Below are 21,174 nucleotides of genomic sequence, written 5' to 3' on the forward strand. Positions count from 1 at the left end.
CTCTCAAGAGTCTTTTCCAACACGACAGTTCAAAAGCATCAGTTCTTTGGTACTCAGCCTTCTTTATGGCCCAACTCTCACATCCATACATCACTACTGGAAAAACCATAGCTTTGACTATATGGACCTTTGTCAGCAAAGTAATGTCTCTGCCTTTTAATATGCTGTCTATATGTAAGAATTATCTAGTTTTATTATTTGTCTACATAGGACAATAATTACCTGGATAAAGATATCATAGGCCTACGTACCAAATTTGCAGTTATCTCTAAACAGGTTGGACAACTAATGTGATGAGTGACAATCAAGATTCTGAAACATGCTAGGGGAATGGACCAAATGAGGTGAGGTTTAGTAGTGATAAATAGATAATGCTATACCTATATTCAGAAAGTCAGCTGTGAAAATGGAAGGAGGAGAAACTAGATCTAATAGCAGCTCATGTGGTCATACAGATGAGATTTAGTAGGGATCAGTAGATAGTCCTATACTTATGTTCAGAGAATCAGCTGCAAAGATGGAAAGAGGAGAAACTTAATCTAATAGCAGCTCATGTGGTCATACAGATGAGGCCCTGGGGAAGCCAGCATTTGTGCTGTTGTGGCTACACAAAGTGCAACCACAAAACAGGTCCAGAAAGAAGAGAACGTATCCTCACTGTGGCCGGAGTGCACCTGGAAATTTCAGTTATGGATGCTGCTTTGGAAGGACAAACAGCCACATCTACTGACACTGGATAGGATAGTGAAGGGACTAAAAAACCATGCCATACAAATGTCACCTAGAATAGGGGGGACCTGTCTTGTTTCCACATTATTTGAAGGCTGCCATTTAGAAGAAAAATAGGCTTACTTTGTGTAGTTCCATTGGGTCAAAGTAACAGAAATGCCCAGAGTAGAATGGATTTTCCTTATTGAAGAGGGTTTGATGGCCATGGGTGAAAATGAGTAGAGTGGCAAGAGTCCTGGCCAATGAGACCAGAAAGTCTGGAACGTTGACCTCAAGGCCAGTCTTCTAACTTGTCTGAGTTACCTGTTTCTCCTCTGCAGGATGAAGAGGTGTATTAATTCAGCCCTTCTGCAAATATTTATTGAATTTCTACTATATTTTATGTAGTGTGCTTGATGTGTAGTGAACAAGATAATCCCATTATGTGTCCTCACAGAACTTGAAAGCTGGAAGCCAACTGAATAAGTAACTCTAGCACCTGAAGGTCTTTGAGTATCTTTCCAACACTTCCATCTGTCTGGGCTCCTTTAGAGGGGACAGTTTTGCTCTGTATAGTCCCTTTTATCTCTCCTCCTGTGGTTCTTTGAAATGTCTATAGAAGATTAGAGAAAATTAGATTAATGTGGTCCTCCATTTAAACTTCATTTAATAAGCAATACCTTTTTGCTTTGGGTAACAGTATTTAAACCATTAGAAATATCATTTGACTAAGAAGGCAGGAGATGGGATTTTTTTTTTTTATTCTGATATCTGTCATTGGATAAATTACCCTTTCGCAGTCTAAGTTTCTAGGTCCAGGAAATTCATTTTCAATAAAACTAAATGTATATTAAGAATGTGAATACACACTGAAATAGTACTGTGACTATGGAAGAAGAAGAATGTTATATAATTTGGGTTTTGAACTATTTCACATCCTAAAATTCAGAGAGATCTGATCACTTTATATAAGTAGGCCGTTTGATTTTATAGGATATAAATTTGCTTTTTTGATTTATTCCTGGTATTCTCATCATAGAAGTCACATGTTGTCTTTGATATGTTTCAGAAGAATAAAATCATTTTGAATTTCAGAAGATAGGGATCTTTTGATAGACCTTCCTGAACTTCATAGACCATAGCTGTGCTATCTTTTTTTAAAAAAGCTGTTCATTTCTCCTAGTCTTTGTTGCTATACTTTGGTCTGGAAAGTTCTTGTCCCTTTTTGTAGCTTCCTTTATGGTTAACATTGTTCTCATCGTGTGTTCATTTCCGGCTAAACTTCTAAAGTAAGTGTTAATATACTATTGGACTCTACGTTGAGTTAAAAGTTTCTATTTACTGACCTTTCACTGGGAGGGAAATTGGTCTAGGTGTGGTTTTAGGAGAGACTGGGGTAGGTTCTTTTAATTTCTAGCTAAGTTCCTTGAAAAAACTAAGCTTTTCATGAAGTCCTAAGAATAAGAGCTACTAGAGAGGTTTTCTAAACTCCATTATACTGCCTAAAAGCAGAAATATTCTTAACTGAAAAACTTGCCATTTTATCATATATCTCTGAATAAGGAAATTGGGTAATAGAGTAGTGCCAGCTTATTTCTTGCATTAATATTTCCATCCATTCATTCAGCAGACATGGGCCTAATACAGTCTCCAAAATTGAGGACCCTAGATAATATGGCTATGAACAGGTCTTTATACCTTGAAACATTCTAATATAGAAAATATTTTCATTAAATTATGTTAGTTAAAAACAAAGAACATGAAACTCCTTTACATGTTTCATATAAAAAGTGGAGCAAGCCTACAAAGCCATATGCCCTGAGATCACGGGTAACAGCCAGTGTTCTGGGTACAGTTTTGTATTGTGCTTTGTTGAAGACTTCTAGGTGTGAACAGTCCTTTATACTCCTAGAGACTTATTTCCAAGCCTTTCATGACCACTCTCCCCAAACCCCATTCTTATCCTGCGGGTAAATTGGACCATTCTTCCTGCTTGACTCCACCCACCTCCACTCTTGGACTCATGGGCCTGTGACTTATGTCTCACTTTTTTGAGGGCAGGACCCCAGCACCTCTCAAACTGTGGTTGGAGCACCATTTGCATCCAAATCATGAGTGTGATATGGGGTGCCCTGGCTGGATTCTTGCCTAAGACCTGCTGGAGTCAGGATCTCTCCGATCAGGCCTAGAGATTTCACAAACTTTCCAGTTGGTTTACACACATGCAAAGTTTGAGAAACCACCAACCTAGCCTGCAGAATGTTCTTAGTGAATGGATTGAGCCATATTTCAGCTTTCTTTAGGTTATATAGGTATGTTTCCTTTAATTGTTTCTTCTACCTATGACCATTGATACCTCTGAGATATCAATCTGCTGATCATCTGTAGATTTTCAAATCCTCATTATATCCTGGAAACTATAATGATGTTCCGTTAGGGTTCTACCCTGTGGTGACTACAAATGAAGGAAGTGATTAGCTCAAGTCTTTGACCCACATTTTGGCTTTTTTTTCCCTTTGAGACACTCTAATGTTATGTTTTCATTTTATACTTGGCGTATTTAGTGTTGGAATCTTGAGAATGGCTTTTACCTCACTGTCTTTTCTCCTAGCCTGGTCATTTTTCCCATAGATGACTACAGTGGCTTCCTAACCAGGTTTTCTGCTTTCATTCTTTTTTTTTTTTTTTTTTGGCCACAAGGTGTGACTTGTGGGATCTTAGTTCCCCAACCAGGGATCAAATCTGGGCCTTCAGCAGTGAAAGCACAAAATTCCCTGGACCACCAAGAAATTCTTCCCCGCTTCCATTCTAACCTTTCCAAATCTTATCTTAACTGCAGTGCGTGTGATCTGATTAAAATTTAGACTGACCCTGGTAGGCCTTTCTACACCATTTTTCAGTCGCTTCTCACTTCCTTTGGCGTGAAGACTGGCGTCTTTACAGCTACTCCCTCGGGATACGGCCCCTGCCCACCTCCTGGCCATCGCCTCTTGCCCTCTTGTCGCTCTCCCCTTCCCTGGGTTCCAGCCACCCTGCCTTCACCCTGTTTCTTATGTGTACCACTTCCTTCGCGCTTGCCCGAGAGCCTTCCCATGTGTGGTTGCCTCTCCCTGGAATATTGCCACCCTCACCATTAACCCCCAACTCATTCTTCAGGCCACTACTTAGATATCCCTTTCTCAAGAACACCTTCTCCAACCAACCCCTCAGACTGACTCAGGACCTTTTTAATTCCCTCTGCTATCATGCTAATCTAATACATCCAGAAAGTATCAGCAACTATTTGCATAGCATTTACATTAGGGATTATAAGTAATCTAGAGATAATTTAAAGTACATGGAAGGCTGTGTATAGATCATGTACTATAATAAGACATGCAAATACTACATCCTATTATTTAAGGGACTTGAGCATCTGCAGATTTTGTTATCCATAGTGGGATCCTGGAGCCGAAACCCTATGGGAACTAAGGAATGACTGTACTTATGATTACACTTTTGTTAAGGAAGGATAAAATCAGGAACAGCCAAATGGAGAGACTCGGACAGCAAGGTCTGAGAGGGCTCTAAACACAGGAGTTTCCTTGCCCTCTCTCCATGGAATCAGAGCATATCACCCTCTTAGCACACCAATGTGTTCATCAGCCAGGATGTTCCCCAAGAGCTTCAGTGTCCAGAGTTCTTTTGCGGGCTTCATTATACAGGCATGTGTGATCAAATCACTGACTTTGTGATTGAACTCAATCTCTAGTTCCCATTCCCTTCCCGAGGTCACACTGACTCCTAGTCCCAGGTCTCTAACTCTGTGGTTGATCCTTCTGGTAACCACCCCCTCACCCCATCCTGAAGCTATTTAGTGGCCCACCAGGACTTACCTCACTAGCATTAACTCAGTTGTGATCCATGGGGTTTATGAATAATAAAGATACTTGTGTCACTCAGGAAATTCCAAGGGTTTTAGAAGCTCGCTGCCAGGAACAAGGAAGAAAGACCAGATAATTCATTATCCTATAACAGCTCAGAATATTGAGTGGGCCATTTCTACCGCAAAAATAGAGCCTGGATGAAAAGAGGACGCGTGTTATTGTGGTTGCCTCTTAGTGAGCGGGCTTCCCTGGTGTCTCAGTGGTGAAGAGTCCACCTGCTGATGCGGGAGATGCAGGAGACGCTGTTTTGACCCTTCAGTCAGGAAGTTACTCTGGGGTAGGAAATGGCAACCTGCTCCAGTATTCTTGCCTGGGAAACCCCATGGTCAGAAGAGCCTGGTGGGCTAAGTCCATGGGGTCTCAAAGAGTCAGACATGATTGAGCATACACCTCAGAGAATGAGAAAGGCTTGGCCTGCTCAACCTGTTTCCTCATTTCTGGTACGCCACTGGTGGGTGCCTTCCAGCACTGACTGCATCTGCCAGGGTAGGGGAGGTTTCTGGTGGGGTCTCCCTGGATCACTCTGGGACCAAGCAGCTTGAGAAGCAAATAAGAAACTGGCCAGTCTTGGGCTGCCCAGCCTGGCTACAGCGCTCCCAGAGCCCCAGCTCAGGGTGGGGGGTGATGGACACGTCCAGTGACTTTGTGATCCCTGCTGTCTCACCCAGGTACCGCTCTCACATCTTGGTTTAAAATAAGAGTGTTTCCTTTTTAAGCAGCTATTATAAAGATGATCAACAAAATTAATTTTATATATTACCTTTAACTGAAAATGCAGTTTATGCTATACACCACTTTTAGATACGGGAGCCAGGATTTCAAAACCAAAGACCTGTAGCCTTGTATCAGCTTCCAAAAGAGTGAAAATCACATTCTTTTATTTCCAGCTTTATTGAGGCATAATTCACAGTTGACATTGTGTAATGTGAAGGTATACGAGATGATGATTTAATATATGTGTGTAACGTGAAATGATTGTCACAAAAAGATTAGTTAACATGTCCATCACCTCACATAAGTTACTTATTTTTGGTGGTGAGAACTTTTACCATCTACTCTTTTAGCAACTTTCAAGTATACAGTACAATATTACTAACTATAGTCATTCTAACCAGGTCTGTATCGAGGGTTTGTGTCTTGCCCATATTTTTTCAGTAATGTAAATAAATCACGTGTGGCTGAACCAAAAGCTTTGCTAAAAACCACTTCCTCCTTAAATCACCAGGCCCATACCTCTGACACAGAGGATAGACTTAGTTTGAAAGCCTTGGTCTCTTTCTTCCTTTCCCAGTAAAGATGTTCTTCTCAACCCCCAGACTTCTAGAGACCAGACAAAATAATAGACACACGTGATCTGGGGGCTGGGAAGGATCCAGACTCAGTAGGATAAGTAATAAATTAGGAGCACAAGAGCTCAGTCTTCTGTTTACAGCCCTGTGGCTGATTTATCTTACAGCCTCGAGCTAGCCTGTCACCATCTTGCAGGTCAGCAGCTTTGACATCATAACTTGAGGGAAGATTAAGCTGTCTTGACTATGTACAATTCAAATGTTATAAAATGTCAGTTGTACTCAAAGTGCTAAATATTATCTATCACTGCATTTTTTTTTCCCCCAGAAAATATGAGGGAGGACGTTCTGTCTTATGATGTAAAAGTGGATGGGAAACCTTGAAAAAAATGAAGTTTATCATCCATTGTTAGGATGAGGAATCTTAACTGAGTAAAAGGTGTCCAATTATGTGGGGGATTTCCTGGCTACCTCTTGAGTCCAGCTGTCCTGCATGACCCTCCCCTCAATAATCTCCACCCGCCTACAGACATACTGTGGTTTCCTGATTCTCTCCCTCTTTCCTCCCCACTCCCATCATTGGATGAGCTGTCATCCATAGTGAGGCTTTCCAGGGTTAATAAATCATACTTCTTCATTCTGCTTCTAGGGGTCAGGAGGATGGCGATCAAGATCTTGCATGCATTGCTCATAGATCACATGTAGTGTTATCTAAGGGTATCTTAAATTAGGGAGACTTCTTCACATGGTCACAACTGGAGTCCCTAAGGCCATGTCCTCTTGCCACAGCCAACAGAAAAACTGCTTGCTGCAGGCCAGCTGAGCATGCCAAGGTCCTTCTTCTGAACTCCCTGCTCAGATACCTCATTTCCTTTTCTGTGAGGAGGGCTGGATGAGCACTGGGGAGAGAAGCTGGGAATACTGCTCTAGGAAATTCCTCTCAAATGGCAACATGAGGACCTGGGGATAGGCGTTCCTCACTTGGAGGTGTTGTGTGTATCTGTGTGTCTTCCAGTGTCCATAAATTAAAGTTTTATTGGCACACAGTGACACTTTTGTTTATGTATTGTCTGTGGTTGCTTCTGAGTCATAGGTGTTTTTTGTTCTCTTGCCTACCTACTCTAAATATCCTGACACCAGCAGCCTATCTTCTTCAAATGCAAACCATATAGTTAAGAACCATATAGTTAAAAGATTAGTCTTGGTGGTGGTTGCAAATCTTTGTTTTTAGAGAGACAGAAAAACTTGGAAAGCAAGACAAAGAAGACATAAGGGAAAAGAATACTAAGTAAAAGTAGACTAAGGCAGTTCCTAAATCTTCTGGAACACAAAGAATTTGGTGCGAGGTAAAAATGAAGGAATTCAAGCGTGGACTTGAAGCTGATGAAAGTGATTTTTTTTTTTCTCTTTGAGGCTGTTCCTAGTACTGCTCGGATCCACTCTCATGACTTTAATTTTATCAAATTGTTGTCATTACTAAAATAGCTCAGGTAGAAATTGCAGTAAGAGATGTTGTCAGGGCTTCTTCACAGGTTTTAGCAAGGAAGAGGAAAGGGTGCATTTTAAAGATACTGTAAAGTTCAAAGAGAGGAGACTCTCACAAAATAAGCAGAGAGAGACAGGCATTAAGAATGAGGAGGGATGTGAAGGAGAACTCGGAGGGGACCCTGATGGGACAGCGTGTGTGACAGAAGCTACAAGCCGGTGAAGCTGATGCACACGGAGCCTTCTGTATACACGCTGGAAGGAAATGTAGGTTCTGAAACAAATCAGGAAAGGACAAGGTGTTTTTCAAGTAAATCTGAAAGATAATCTGAACCTCTAAGCCAATAAGAGGTTATTGATCTTTCCAAGCAATCATAATAGAGATATAACCAGGGAATCACAGAAAGAATTAGTGGTGGCTTAATATAATGTTAAATATCAGGCGAAGTCACTGTAAACAATGTAATTGGGGTACATGATGGGTCCTCTGTGAAGAAAAAAGGATTCAGAGCAGGGCCGTGACTAGGATGAGGAGAGTAAGGCACTCATTTGAGGTGTAAAACTTAAGGAAATGCAAAAAAAAAAAAAAAAAAGAAAACCAAAACCCTCAGTAACTGAGATGAACATTATTTTAATGGAATATTATTTAAAAATAAAAACACCAAAAGTTCATAATGAACAAAACAAAAAAATTTTTAACAGTATCAGATGGCATCAGTGTGACTGGTTTCCTTGGGCCTCAGGCTTATATATGCTCCAGAGAAACATTCCAGTAAGACGGTTTACTTAAGAAGATATCTTCCCCCAAAGCTTTTAGCGTGTAAGTTCCAAGTAGCCCAGCCTGATGTTCACCTTGTTAACGTTGAGGATGGCGAGGTTGACCCCCACTTGTCTGTCTAGGACTTCAGGGCTGCCAAATGGGGAATCCAGACTGATATACATGGAGCCATCTGTTTACACTCTGGTAGGAATCGTAGGTTCTAAAACCTACATTTTAGATTAATAACCATGATTTAGCAGTGACAGATCCTGGGTTAAGATAGAACTGGAGGGGACGCTGTGTAAACCATGACAGAGGAGCATTATTTCTCCACTGGCTGTCTGCATGTTTAAAATAATCCACTTAGTCTTGCCCCTTCTGTTTCTGTCTTTGTTTTTCAAGTAAGAGTTACTGGTAGCAAGTGTTTCACCAGCGGAGTAATTTATTTATGAAGAGATGAGCCCCAGGTTTGGAGGAGGTGTAGCTATCAGGTAGTCTAGTAGACGGTGGTGCAGTGTGGACAAGACCTCTTTTTGGAGGCACCTCTCATGTAAACTGGGCTTCCCAGTTGGCTCTAGTGGGAAAGAACCTGCCTGCCAATGCAGGAGACATATTCAACGTGGGTTCGATCCCTGGGTCCGGAAGATCCTCTGGAGGAGTCATGGCCAACCCTCTCCGGTATTCTTGCCTGGAGAATCGCATGGGTAGAGGAGCCTGGCAGACTACAGTCCATAGGGTCGCAAAGAGTCGGACATGACTGAAGAGACTTAGCAGCATGAATCATTCTCTTTAGACAGGAGGGCAGAGCTGGTGAAAGGGCTTTTACTCCTCCCTATTAATAGATGGCAACCCACTCCAGTATTCTTGCCAGGAGAATTCCATGGACCGAGGAGACTGGTGGGCTACAGTCCATGGGGTCACAGAGTTGGACATGACTTAGTGACCAACAACAGCAAGATAATAGATGGTATATTGATTGCTTGCAGAGAAGAGTGATTACATAGGGCATGCGTGTGTGCTCAGTCGTGGCACTACTGACATTTGGGACCAGACAGCCCTTTGTTGTGGGAGGCTGTCCTGTGCATTGAGGGATGTTTGGCAACATCCCTCGCCACCATTCATTAGATGCCAGAAGCTACCCCCACTCACCCTTTTGTGACTACCAAAAATGTCCTGACATTACAAATATTCCCTGTTGGGACAGACATTTCCACTAGTAGAGAACCACTGCTATCAAGAAACAAGCGCAACCAACTGTCTCCTCTTCCTCACTCAGCTCTTCCTCAGTTCTTTATAAAGTAGTGTCTTCTACTGAAACCCATGTTGATTTGGAAAAGACTCTTGAGAGTCCCTTGGGCTGCAAGGAGATCCAACCAGTCCATTCTAAAGGAGATCAGTCCTGGGCGTTCATTGGAAGGATTGATTTTGAAGCTGAAACTCCAGCACTTTGGCCACCCGATTCGAAGAGCTGACTCATTGGAAAAGACCCTGATGCTGGGAAAGATTGAGGGCAGGAGGAGAAGGGGATGATAGAGGATGAGATGGTTGGATGCCATCACCGACTCAATGGACATGGGTTTGGGTAGACTCTGGCGATGGACAGGGAGGCCTGGTGTGCTGCAGTTCATGGGGTCGCAAAGAGTTGGACATGACCGAGCGACTGAATTGAACTGAATGGTTTCTAATGAGACCTCAGCCTCTTACTGGGTAGGTTTAAGGAAAAGTAGTATTATTAAAGTATTACTAGCTCAGTCATGTCTGACTCTTTGCGACCACATGGACTGTAGCCTGCCAGGCTCCTTTGTCCATGAGATTTCCCAGCAGGAATACTGGAGTGGGTTGCCATTTCCTTCTCCAGGAGATCTTCCCAACGCAGGGATCAAACCAAGGTGCTCTGCACTGCAGGTGGATTTTTTTTACCGTCTGAACCACAAGGCTCAGAAGTAAAAGTAGTAGGTTATAGAAATAGAACTTTCACCAGCCATCATTCAGTGTAACTATATCAGATGCTTTCAGTCACAAGAAACAAAAGATTGAATTCCAATTGATTTGTATTATAGAGGTGAATTAGTCTCAACTGGCTGAGTTTTAGATATTAATTGATCTGTTAGTTCAAATTTTTTAAACTAAAACTTTTTTTTTTTGTAATTTCTGTTTGTTTGGTCAAGATTCAGCATGTGGGATCTTAGTTCCCTGACTCGGGACCGAACCCAGGCTCCCTGCATAGGAAGTGAAGAGTCTTAACCACTGGACTACTAGAAAGTCCTCCTGAACTATTTTTTTAATTTAATGCTTCTAACAGCGCTTTCTCATGTAAACCACCCGCCCCTTCTGACTGATAGCTTTCTTATATAACCATCACAGGCTCAGAGTGTCATGGGCGTCTTTTGGCAATTCCCTTGCCACGCTCTTCCCGTTATTCACCTACCAAATCGTTTGCACTTTATCTCTCACTGCAGTATTTATCTCCCGCTACTTCTTTATCTCCCTGCCTGCCTAAGCTCAGGCTGGGGCAGTGACTTATCAACTGATTCTCTCCCCTCCCACTGCTTTCTTGTCAATCTTTCCAAAGTTCAGGTTGCAGTCTTGCTTCTAACTCTAGCTGTTCCTTTATCTTACTCGTTAATACTCATCCTGGATTGATCAGTAAGGACTTCTCCCTGAGCATGCGGGAGTCTCACGTTCTAGCTTCAGTTCATTGTTGCAAGCTGTTTTCCCAACACCCCTCTAGTCACAGCAGAGTTTCAGACAACTAGAGTAGTCAGTGTTCTCCAAACAAGCTATCATTTTTCTGACTCGAACCATTCTTTTGCAGAATGTACTTTTTTTCTCTTCAAAGCCAAAGTCAAATGCCCCCATGTCTACACAGCCTTCATCAATCGCCACAATTAGGGTTATTGCTTCCTCTTTTGCTCATCTCTGCTGTCTTCTGCCTGCCACCTTACAGATCTGTATTCTTGCCCCCTTCACCTTTCGTATTGAGAGGAGATGCTAATGCTTGAGTGGTCCAAGGCGCAATGCATTGATGAACTCAGTGATGTTCTTGCATGTAATTGATTCATGTTTTCTGTGCTTGTCATATTGTCATCCACAAGGAGACAGTTTTTCTGATATCTTCTGCTTGGAGATGACCATGTGAAAATTCACCTGTATCGTTCATTGGTGTTGCTCAGTGAAGTGAGCGACTGATTTAAGTGCTAAATCAGGCACTTCATCTAGGTCCTGCCTTTTCCACTAGAGGTACAACCATGAGCAGAATTACTGTATCCACCCTCTGTCTCAGTTTCTTCATCTATAAAATGGGGATAATACCTACCTCACGGAATGATAAGAGAATTAAATGAATGTGTGTGCGTGTAAAGTGCTTAAAACAAAACCTTGTATAGTAAGCATTATGTCAGTATTTGTTTATCCGTTTGCTTATTTATTCTTTCCAGTTTAAATTTCTTACCATTTTCTCCAAAGTCTTTATGGAAAGAGCAGACAGGCATAGAACTTAAAGAGTAACTCTTAAGAGGAAAACAAGTATGAAAAAATACTAACTTTAGACTGACTTAAATATACTAGGTGCTGAATTTATAAGATTTCATTATTAAACTTATCTTACACTACTCTAAATACTGGAATTGAAGCATCTTATCATTAAAAAAAATAAAAGTAACTCAGCTCAAAACATTTCTTTGGAAATGAAAATCCATGTCACAGATCATTATATTTATAACTCAGTGTAGCTATTTAGTAGATAGAAAAGCAGTCAGAATCTCTTGAACAGTGCACATATTTACTTAACTTGCCTTAGCAAAAATCAAGATTTATTGCCTTTCAAGATAAATTTTGACTAAATATTGACTCTTGGTTCTCAATCATTGTTTACCCGAAAGACCAATAAATCTTGACACTTCTCAACTTGAGTTGGAGTCTACTTGGTATTTATTAATTTATTTCATACGATTTATAATCTTAATAACAACATGCCATGAGATTAAACAAATAAACATTGTAGAGTTTACCAAGAGAGGAAAGTCTTTAGTTTCTATTTTCTTTTTTTTTTTCCTGCAAAAGCTTTCTTGTTTCCATTTGGTCCACAGCTCAAGAGAGATCTCCAGGTGGCTAAAAATAAAATCTGCCTAGTGACTGCAGGGGCCAGAAGCCCTGACACCAGGGGCCTGCAGACGGGTTCCACGGGGCTCTGAGGCTCCTAGTCCTGCCAGAGGGTGAGCCTCCTCAGAGTCACTTACCCAGCCCCACCTGCAGGGGCTAGTCAAGTGCAGCGCATCTCCTTGATGAGTTTCACCCCTTCATCCAGGGAGTGACTCTCCATGACATCACAGAGGCAGAGGTCTATGCGGACAGAACCCAGGGCCCGCAGATCCCACTGGGCCCAGTTCAGGGTCTTCTCCAGGGTTTCATACCACTGATCTTGGGAGGGCCTCTGTATGTCCTGGAAGAGGGTGCAGCCACCGAGCTAGTTTTACATCTTCAAGAGACAGTCATCGCCCTTGTGCTTCTCCCAAGCCACCTGGCAGAAGTGACTCGCACGCCCCAGAGCCACAGTGAGACAGTACAACCAGACGCCCATGGAGCCGCGGGTGCAGGAGGCCGACCAGGTGGTTGACAGCGGACTCTACCTCGCTGGAATAATTCTGATGAATCTGGTTGGCAGTGAGACGCTAACCACAAAAACCGGCGTTGGCCAGTCCTGGAGGCAGAGGATGGTGAGGGTCCCAGCAGTCACAACTAGAAAGGAGGTTGGAAGGTGGTCAGAGATAGGAAGAAGGGGCATCCCAGCATCTGTTCCATCCAGACATTGTCAAAACAAGAGACAGATCCATGAGGCCGCCAGGTGTGCTGCCTATATTTTCAATCCGCAGTAATTACCTGACATGATTTTTCGCTTCATTTCTTAAATATAGTACTTCTAGCTCTGTTAATACAACATGCAAATCAAAACTGACTTAGCAATTTAAATATTTCATTGTGAAAAAAAAAAAAACCCTCAGCTAACAGCTTGGTGAATGCTTTTATTTTATTTTTTTAAATAATTTTATATGTTTATGTTAGTGGCTGTGCTGGATCTTTGTTGCTGTGTGGGTTTTTCTCTAGTTGCAGTGAGTGGGGCCGCTCTTCGTTGCTGTGTGTGGGCTTCTCATTGCAGTGGCTTCTCTTGTTGCGGAGCATGGCTCTTGGGCCCACAGGCTTCCGTAGTTGTGGCATGTGGGTTTTGCTCACGGGCTTAGTTACTCTGCAGCATGTGGGATCCTCTCAGACCAGGGACTGAACCCTTGTCTCCTGCATTGGCAGGCTGATTCTTTATCACTGAGCCACCAGGGAAGCCCTAGAATACTTAAAAATTTTTAGACCAATTAGTATTCAGATTAGATTTTTTAAAGATCTCTCTTTGGTTGCCACTGTCCTGCAAGTATAGTCAAGTGACATATGATTGTACTTGCAGATGACCTCTGTCTTGAACAGTTGATGGCTCTGGGTCTCGGTTGCCTCTGTCTGGCTCTCTAGATATAATGTGAACTGAACACCCACTGTGTCCAGGTGCAGTGCTTATGCCTCACAGGCATAACATTTGCCATCTTGCTGTGTTGAAAGGAAAATTCCTTAGTTAGGTACATGCATTTTGTATGAGAGGAGTTATTTACTTCTGTTATGTACTTAAGGATATAGCTGTCCTAGCAACAGTTACAGTCCACGCTACAAGTGCCAGCTTAAATTATCCTAAATATGTGTCAGCCACAGTAGGAACATTTCCCTCCAAGTGTTACTTAAACTTTTTAACATGTGTTAGCCCTCTGACTCTGTAGCCCAACTTTTTGAGTCAGATTTTTGGCCAACAATGAGTGACAGTTTCTCTTTACAATCTCTCAGTGCCATGCAAGTCATTTATAGACAAACATAAAATGAAGCCCACTGGACGAAAATTCTTTTCTGATGAACAGAAATGATTTTCAGAATAGTGTAGGAAGAAACCAGCCAGTACATTTCAGGACTACATTTGAGTATGTGTATTCCCTCCCAACCGTGAAGTTTTCATCTCCTGGAGAATTCCCTACCAGAGGACTTAAAACCTTATGGAGAATATAATTTGGAAGTATCATCATTCAAGGGATTCCCAGGTGACACTAATGGTAAAGAACCCTCCTGCCAATGCAGGAGACACAAGAGACATGCGTTCAGTTCCTGGGTCAGGAAGATCCCGTGGAGAAGGAAATGGCAGCCCACTCCAGTATTCTTGCAGGAATAATCCCGTGGGCAGAGGAACCTGACGGGCTACAATCCACGGGGTGACTGAGCAGAGCATACCATCCAAAGTGAGACCATATAACACAGCGACTACCAGCAGCATGTCATATTATTCACATGCGCAATTAGAGGAGGGACACAATTGATTTTTCTTTTCTTTTTTTTTTTCTTTATTTCCCCTTTTGCTCCTCTGGTTTCATTTGAGATGCTTATAGGTACTATTTTCGTTATAACAGACAAAATGCACACTCAGAGCCATTTGTTTCACGTGCCGATTCTCCAATCCAAGTATTTCTTGTCTTAATTGATTTTATGACTAAGTAGATGTCTCCTACTTTATGGGTCACCACCCGGTCCCAAAGATACAGAGTAACCTAGGTGCTTGAGATAGGATGAAGTTTTGGATCACTTATTTCTAAGGAGGTATTTCTCAGTGTCCTTCACCTTTGTCCTCTTCCTATTGCAATTCTGTAGAATTCTGCAGCCTTAGTTCCACCTGTGTTAACTTGTGAACACACGTGTGACCAGTCTCATCTGGCAGCTGCATCCCCTTCGACAGTGGAGGATGCAGGTCTGGAGGCCAGGGTGCTTTGCTCCAAGTTCCCTTTTTTTGTTGTTTAGTTGCTAAGTCGTGTCTGACTCTTTGCAACCCCATGTACTCCAGCACGCCAGGCTTCCCCATCTCTCACTATCTCCCAGAGTTTGCTCAAACTTATGTCCACTGGGTCAGTGATGCCATCCAACCATCTCATCCTCTGTCACCCCTTCTCTTGCCCTCAACTTCCCTTAGTGGACACTAAAGCTACCTTGCAAAAATCACTTCTTCCCTGTGCCCAACAAGCCTTTGTTTAAACACTGTGCCCAGCTTTATGCTAATGCTAGGCTTGTGAAACAGAATTTTCTACTGTATACCGAGTGTGACATATTATTTTTAAAAAGTGCTTATTTGACGTTTTCTTAATGAGCCAATGGTTATAGACTGTAAGCTAGGAAAGCTAAGTTCTTCATGCCTTTTCCCCCTAATTCTTATAAAACTGTACGTCATTGAAATCTCCATTTCTGTTTTCTGACCATGCCTGGAAGCATGTGGAACCTTAGTTCCCCAGCCAGGGATCAAACCCCTGCCCTCTGCAGTAGAAGCTTAATCACTGGCTCACCAGGGAAGTCCTATTATTTTCCTTCATTTTAGAAAATCTGATTCTTAGGGCATTTGATTAGGCTCCAGGCATTCAATCCATGTTTGCCCAGCACTTCCCACGGCTCACTGTCTCCCCCAGAGAACACCTGGGGGAGGGAGGAGGCAGGACCTGGGCTGCTTCCGCTCTTCGGGCCATCAGTCCTTACTCGGCGCGCCCGAAACTTGCCAGTTTTGATTTTTCTGTTTTAACAGAGCAAATGAAAGTCCGTCCGCGCACTCTCTTTCTCTTCTCTCTTTTATAAAGGCAGCTTGTCTTCTGTTTGTTCCTGTTCTCTTCTTAGGGCGTTTCTTCCTTCCCAATACAAAGTCCTGGATTTCCCCTACCAAGTGAGCTGGGGAGGGTAGTGAGGCTGGCTCCACTTAGAATGCCTTGGGTGAGTTCTCTCGCTAGTGAATCACCTGGGTCCAGGCACAGACCTCGTTACTTTTCTCTTGTGCCCATGAATTTTCCACCTGCCGGCTGGGGCTAAGAGGGCTGTCGCCGGGAGCCAGGAAGTAGAGGGAGATGGTTGGTTGGCGTCTCAAGATCTCAGCCTCAGTAACACCTCACTGCAGCCAAATGAGCTAACTAGGTACCCTCGTTAGAAGAAAGACTATGCCCTCGTGGAGAATTACGCCAACATTTCTGCTTCAGCCCCCAGCAACAGACATTTTTGGGTGTCTGTAGTGAAAGGCCCCTTGGGAAATGGACTGTACAAGCAGCAAATAGGATTTTGGTTAAATGGTGACATTTGTTTCCAAAGTGTATCAGAAGGAAGCTTAGCTCTTCAGAACATGTGTTCATTAAAGATTGAAGTGGGGTGGGAAGCAGTAAAAAAAAAAAAAAGGGCAGTAGGTTCTCTTGTGAGATAGTTTTTTGTTCCTATGAATTGAATACACTCTCTGAAAAGTTTCAAAAAGAGACGGGGAAGAATGTATTTACTTTGATCCTACATGTAGAGTGTTCTCTACTACAAATGCCTTTTAATTTAGAAACATTGTTGAAAAGTCTGTTTGAAAGTACATGAAAATGTAATATGTAAATAAGTTCTAATTAGTTATTTCGGTTAATTATTTTTTTGTCTCTGCTTTGCAGCTCTATTTTTCCTCCTCAGAAGGTTCCTTGTCAGAGTCCAGCTTTGGCCTCCTCCAAAAAATGTGTTTTTCTAGTGGTCATTATTAAGATAATACATTCCCGCCCCGCCTCTGGTTGAAAACCTCATAGTGATAGAGTAAAATCCCAGGGTGTTATGGGGAATTGTTTCAGTTTTAGTCCGCAATTTGCTAGGAGGATATTAAAGCAGGAAATCTTGCAGTTAATTGAAAGAACGGGTATATCCTTCTTCAAATAAATGGTATCTGTTATTATTTAGAAAATGAATCTATACCAGGCCACTTACTGGACTCTAATCTTTCCTGACTACCCTGTGTTCTTTCAATGACAGATACATTGGATTTGGAGATTAAAAGTTTTAATTCTTTCTAAGTCAAATAAAATGCTTCTCAGTGACTGCGCTAGAAAAAAACACTGGTAAAATGAACTGTTGTTTCTACATAGTAAATTTTTGAAAATTGACTAAGAATTTGAAACGTTGAGTTTAGAAGCCTAGAAAGTAAACTATGTGACAAATTATGAGCTTTTCACTTAGCAATCTACCCTCCCTCTGCAGTTCACTTAATTAGAATCAGAATTTTTGAGCATGGAGGGACTTTTGCAGTCACCTAGAAATCAGGGAACTCTCCCCAGCTTTTACCCACCACAGTCCCTGGTGGTGGTTGGTTGGGTAGAAATGCAAGTTCCTGGGCCCTACCCCAGATTTACAGGGTCAGAATCTCTGGGGTCAGGTTGAGGCTGAGAGGGACTACATTTTTTACAAACATCTCCAGAAAATTTTGATGCTCAATGAATTTGGCAAACCACTGGTTTAGGCTGACTCCTTTATTTTGTGGTGAGGAAAGGCAGCCTGGGGAGTTTGATGGGTCAGGCTCATCGTGTTCCCATAGGAAAGAGCAAGCGTCCTGACTCTGTGTTAGTTGCTTCTGTCATGTCTGACTCTCTGCAACGCTCTGGACTGTAGCCCGCCAGGCTCCTCTGTCTGTGGGATTTCCCAGGCAAGAATACTGGAGTGGGTTGCCAGTGAGTAGCTATTCCCTGTTCCAGGGGATCTTCGCAATTCAAGGAGGGAACCTGGGTCACCTGCGTTACTGGCAGATTCTTTACCATCTGAGCCACCAGGGTTCCTGACTCTAGACTTATGCTTGTCCGTACACATGTATCCAGAACACTCCTATGCACAGGGAGAAGTCGAAACCTAGGTCATTAGAAGCTGTCAACTTTTAAAACAAAAAAGGTTGAGTTTAGTGCCCAAAATTGAGTTTATTTGGGAATAGCAGAGGAATTGCTTTGCAACATGCAAACTATGGTGAACCATAAGCAAGTTTGGAGAACAGTGGAGAGGAGCAATTCTATTAGGAAAGGGGAAGCTGGGAGGGGCTCTGTTGAAGGAAAGTTCATTGGAGGACAGTGAGTAAGTGGTTGTGGTGGCTTCTCATTGGCTGGATTATTGACGGACAAGGAGAAAATCTTCCTTCTTCGTGCTTGGCTATATAAAGTAAGCTGCTGCAAATAACATATGCCTGAGACTTCCTCTTTCAGGGCTTTCTGCGTCCATTTTGAATGAGGTATTCTGTTATATTCATTTTTGTAGGGTGATTTCAGCATCAAAAGTAGGAGAGCATGGTTCTAAATAAGTTATAAAAGTAACGACACCCAAGAACTAGAGGGAGGAGTTTATGTGCCGCTGCTTGTGTCTCAGCTAAAACAAGTATGAACCCTGGCCATGTTCTCTTTCTCTTTTATGAGCCTGGACACCTGTGCAAAGTGCTGAGACTGTTGAGCTTATTGAGTTGAACCCTCAGCCTGTTAAGCTTTGAACCTGTGTGCCTGGTTGATATAAACATTTGTAGGCTATATGCTTTCTTAAAAAGCACGCTTGTGTATTTTAATATTGCCTATGTATTAGGTTGTATCTAGGAGATAATAATAAAGTCATTAAAAGTTATAGAATAATAAGCCCAGTAGGATCTACTAAAGCATTCAGCAAATGCTGACTGATGTTTATTGTATCTCAAATTCAAACAAGCAAAAGCAAAAAAGCTAAAATAACTTACATTTATTTTTTGCAATGTTATATGGTGAACGTTTCAGCTATAATGGTGCTCCCAGATTTCTACAAGATCATGTTCACTTTCTAAATCATTAGGGAAGATTGAATTCTGTTCAGTGTCATTTCGGTGTTAAGTCGGCTTGAATGTCTCCAGTGTCTAGAATGTGTCAAGTTCTGCTCAACTGTGTTTCACAGTCCACATGTGGCCGTGTTTAATGTGTAATTCTTGGAGCAGGCAACATATCTGCCTAGGGGTATTCACCAAAGTAGGCTGTTTCCAAGAGGCAGGTGAGCAGGTTAGGAGGATCAATTCCAGAATAGTTCTGGGACGTTAAAATCTCTTTGTATGCATGAGGCTGTTTATGTGCCAAATAATATTCAGTTGATCCTCTCCTCAACATAAACATTTATGGCTGGTCTGTCGTGTGTAAAGCTCTGTGTTAAGTGCTGAGGATAAAAAATAGATCTGAGCAGTTTATAGTGTGGTTGTGGCTATAACAGCATGTCAAAAAGCACAGTCGTTTAGGGAGGCATGCGCTATGTGCCACATGAGCACCATGCCCAGTGGGTGCAGCAGATGGCATTCCAGTGTTCAGAGCCTGGTGAGGGCACCTCCCACTCCCAACAGAAGCAGCAGGTGTGTTTGGCTTTTCCTTATCAATTTCACGCATATCTCAGTCCTTAGCCAATCTGAAAAATAGGAGCTTGTTACGATCTTAGTTGCTACTCAACCGTAAAGAAGTAGTTATTCTAAGAAGACAGTATTAAACTCTGGAAGCACAATTCCAATACATTTACTGCCCATCTTTCAATATCTCTTGTATTCCAAAACAGTGGGATCTAGTTCTCTTTCTGGAGGGTACTTTGTGGACCTGCTTGATGTCATTTTATTTGTGATGAACATGAAAGCTCTAGGAATTTTCTGATAACTTTCATTCATGAATTTATGTAAGTATCCTCTTAGGTTGTCAAACATGTTTGAGCTCCTTCTAGTGGAAATGGGAGCAACTCTGATTATATTATTATTACTATTATTATTAAGAGTAATCTATGCTTTCCTGGTGGTTCAGGTAAAGAATCTACTTGCAATGTGGGAGACCCAGGTTCTATGACTGGGTCAGGGAGATCCCCTGGAGAAGGGAATGGCTACCCACTCCAGTACTCTTGCCTGGAGAATTCCATGGACAGAGGGCTACATAGCCTGGTGGGCTGCAGTCCACGGCGTTGCAAAGAGTTGGGCATGACTGAGCGACTAACAGTTTCATTTTGTACCCATTTTATGAAATAAGCTTAATGTGAGATTTCTTTGATCAATATAGTTCTTGGCATCCAACCATGAAATGGGCCATGAGGAAGGGTTTCTAAAATGAAATCCGTAGATAAGACATGTCAGAAAAGTGATGCTGTTTATATAATCCTGATGACCTGTTCTGGATGTTGTCTTTTGGGTTGATTGTAACAGAATTTCTGTTATCAATAGAATGTAGTTCCTCTTAGCTAAAGGTAAATAATGGCTTCTTTTTTGTCAAGGCCACGATTATTACCAGCTTGCCTGTCAGTACCAGGACGGTACTCAACAGAATCATGAAAAAGGCCTTGGCAATCATTTGCAGGCAGTCAGTGGTCTTCAGTGATGGGCAGGATCTGGCAAAGTAGAGACTGGAGAAAAGGATATCATGAAAGAAGTAAATCATGCCAAGATATGGAGGGTGAAGTGAGCATACTGTGTATATTTGGGGAACAATGAGGATAGAATTTTCTGACTTCAGCCAAGAGGTTCTATTCCCATTGGAGAGTCATAGGAGTGGGTAGTTGGCAAGGAGAGGTAGGGGCCAATCAAAGGACACATTCCTTTCACTGATTTTGTCAGCAAAGGAAGGCTACATGTCAGGTTTTAGGATCATCTTAGAATCAGACAAGTTTAGAACCCAACCCAATCTCCATCTCTGCCTGGCTATGCTGTGCTTAGTTGCTCAGTCGTGTCCAACTCTTTGCGACCCCGTGAACTGTAGCCTGCCAGGCTCCTCTGTCCATGGGATTTTCCAGGCAAGAGCACTGGAGTGGATTGCCATTCCCTTCTTCAGTGGATCTTCTCAACCCAGGGATTGAACTGAGGTCTCCCACATTGCAGGCAGATTCTTTACCATCTGAGTCAACAGGGAAGCCCTTGACTGGCTGGGTGACCTCAAGACAAAATATTTCACCTGGATAAATAAACCTTAGTTTATTCATCTGTAAAAAAGAGCTGATGATATCTTCCTCATAGAGTTGTTGCATGGGTTAAATAAACTCCTATGTGAGAAGCCGTCAGCCAAGTGCCTGGTGGAAGTAGGATTTCTGAGGAGGAAGAGAGGAGATGAAGGGGCGTTGGTTGTAGAGAGACGGTCTCTGGCTGCTGTGCACAGAAGAA

The 21,174-nt window shown here is 42.4% G+C and overlaps 1 protein-coding gene across 1 annotated transcript in view; it reads left to right on the forward strand.

Annotated features, from left to right (window-relative positions):
* Window positions 1-21,174, forward strand: part of PLEKHM3 (pleckstrin homology domain containing M3) — a 203,804-nt gene that overhangs the window by 57,455 nt on the left and 125,175 nt on the right. The window lies entirely within an intron of this gene.

Source organism: Cervus elaphus, chromosome 8 (assembly GCF_910594005.1).
Source record: "Cervus elaphus chromosome 8, mCerEla1.1, whole genome shotgun sequence".
Taxonomy (NCBI): domain Eukaryota; kingdom Metazoa; phylum Chordata; class Mammalia; order Artiodactyla; family Cervidae; genus Cervus; species Cervus elaphus.